The 2,627-nt window shown below is 35.2% G+C and overlaps 1 non-coding gene across 1 annotated transcript; it reads left to right on the forward strand.

Annotated features, from left to right (window-relative positions):
• Window positions 1-2,354: 2,354 nt before the first annotated feature.
• On the forward strand, window positions 2,355-2,426 carry Trnaf-gaa. Its single transcript has one exon. It is a non-coding gene; the product is annotated as a tRNA-Phe (tRNA).
• The last annotated feature ends 201 nt before the right edge of the window (window positions 2,427-2,627 follow it).

A 2,627-nucleotide genomic window follows, 5' to 3' on the forward strand; every position in this document is an offset into this window, starting at 1 on the left:
AGCCAGCGTACCTCACAATAGTATAAAAGCGATGTATATTTTGAATCCATATCTTCACACAGCTTTGCAAAAAGCTTAGCTCTTAAAGGACTGTGTTTTATGTAGTTTATAACTTTTGTAATTTGCGCAAAAATATCGTTCAGTTCTGGACTCATATTCTTTGAGACAAGTGCTGATCTGTGCAGCATGCAGTGCGTCCAGATAATTTCTGGTGCTCTGTTTTTTACAAGAGCTTGAAGACCAGATTTATTTCCTGACATTGACTGTGCTCCGTCTGTACAAAGTCCAACACAATTGATCCATTCTATGTTATTTTTCTTCAAAAAAAGTATCAATTATATTAAAAATTTCATTGGCCGTGCTCCTTCCAGGAAATGGTTTGCAGAATAATAGATCTTCTATTATTGTACTTTCTTCAGCATATCTGACATATGCAATTAAATGTGCATTTTTATTTATGTCAGCTCCCTCATCAACTTGTATAGCAAATTTACAGTTACGTAGTCGAGAAACCAACTGATCACAAAGATCTTCAGATATGTCATCAATTCTTCTAGCGACTGTGTTATCAGCAAGCGGTATTTGCTGTAATTGTTTTGCATAGGATTCGCCAAACATTGCTTCAACCATATCGATAGCTGCTGGCAAAACTAGAGTTTCTCCGATATTGTGCGGTTTCTTGCATTTTGCAATCCTGTAAGAAACTTTGTACGATGCTAGTAAAGCATTTGAAGAGACAGAAACAAGTTTTTTTTAACGATTTCGTTTGGTTATCAAACTCTTCTAATTTTCTTTTAAAAAATTCTTCAGACTTATGGACATGTTCAGAATGCATCGTTTCAAAATGTCTTCTTAATTTGCATGGCCTCATACTATCTGCTGCAAGTGTTTTGAGGCAAAGCAAACAGAGGGGTTTTTCCATAGAATCAACAAAGATACGTGTGAATCCTAACAATAAGTAAGATGGAAAGTATTTTCTTGTCTTTGGAGTGGTATTGATTATATTCCAATCATTTTGATTTTTTGAACCATCGTCAAAATCTTTATTATTCGTGAATTTTCTTTTGCAACCACTCAAGAATTTATTCATGTGTTAAAATATTTAATTGTCTAATAAATTAAATAAATTTTTGAAAAAATATAATTTTAAATTAATAACTCTTATTATCGGAATATAGTCACGTTTTTTACATAGATATAATTTTCTAAAAAATGTTTCTGAAATACTTTTCGCGCCTCCCTTGACACGAGTCAACGCCTCCCTAGGGAGGCGCGCCTCCCCATTTGGAAACCTCTGGCTTAGAGCATATGTTTCGTAGCCTGACCGATAGGTAGATTTTCGATAAGAGTGCCCATCATTTTTCAGAACATCCATCAATTGCTGATAATTGATCAATTTAAAAGCTTTTGACATATTGATTCCGTAAATGTTTTTTTGCATTTTTGAACGCTTGAATAATGGAACATCGTTATCTATGGCTCAAAACAATGTCAAAAGTTAAGCTTCCTTCACGAAACTCGCTATGAAAAGCGGATATAAATGGTTTTGTATGATGCTTTATTCTTTGTAGAGTAATAATTGCTAGCACTTTCCGCATGCTATTCATAAAAATTACTGCCCTGAAATTGGACAAGGGACCAGTATCCCTCCTTTTAGGAGCATATGGTTGTTTGTTTTAAACTGTGGTTCGCAATGAGTACTTGTATGTTTTCACTTCCATACTTAAGTAGTTCTGGTTCTAGCCAATCTGGTCCTGGACTTTTATTATTTTTAAGTTTCCCAACTCCAATTTTTTGAGATGGCCAGTAAATGCTGTAATTCCGTTGCTTTCTGATTTACAAAGTTTCTAAAAGTGGTCGGCAACTAATTCGGCTGCTTCTGCAGAATCTGCTATTCGTGTCCATTTTCGTATTTTACGACTGGATATTGTCTGTGTTAACGTCCTTGTACTATTCAGATCATCTTCTCGATATTTGTTCTTTTGCAGCTAAGATTCCCTTTGTTCAGTTTGTTATCCGTATTTAATTAAGACATTTATTGACAAAAAAACCAGGATAAACGAGTTAATTATAATCCGCGTATCTCCGATTCACTTTGTAAGCGACAGAGATCCTTTTAAAAAAATTCGATCCTGCCCACGGTGATCGGCCTGGGAAGAAAATTTCACCGGGTCAGAGTTTTAGAAGTGCTTTTTGGTGAGAAGTAGATGCCTCCTTTAATCTAATTATATTGAAATTCTGCTTCTTAACAATATCAAATGAATGTGATGAACTATCAAATCAGATTTATTAAAAGAAAACATCTTTAAAAGATTTTAAGTCTATTCTATATTGGTAGATTATAGAGATAAAAAGCCCAAGTAGCTCAGTGGGAGAGCGTTAGACTGAAGATCTAAAGGTCGTTGGTTCAATTCCGACCTTGGGCATAATATTCGTTTTCTTGATTTTTATTTGTTTTTTAATTTTTTTAGACTAAAAATCATTTAAAAGTAAAAAGATAGCTAAGCTAATTAAAGGCCTCACGAGACACCCGGCCAGCCTCGCGAATGGCGAAGCCGTTCCCTCGGATCACAGCGATCGACAGACGTTCCAGGAGCCAAGAATACTCTCTTGGATCGTGGCTAGTC

Source organism: Octopus sinensis, unplaced genomic scaffold, assembly GCF_006345805.1.
Source record: "Octopus sinensis unplaced genomic scaffold, ASM634580v1 Contig10597, whole genome shotgun sequence".
In the NCBI taxonomy this organism is placed as follows: domain Eukaryota; kingdom Metazoa; phylum Mollusca; class Cephalopoda; order Octopoda; family Octopodidae; genus Octopus; species Octopus sinensis.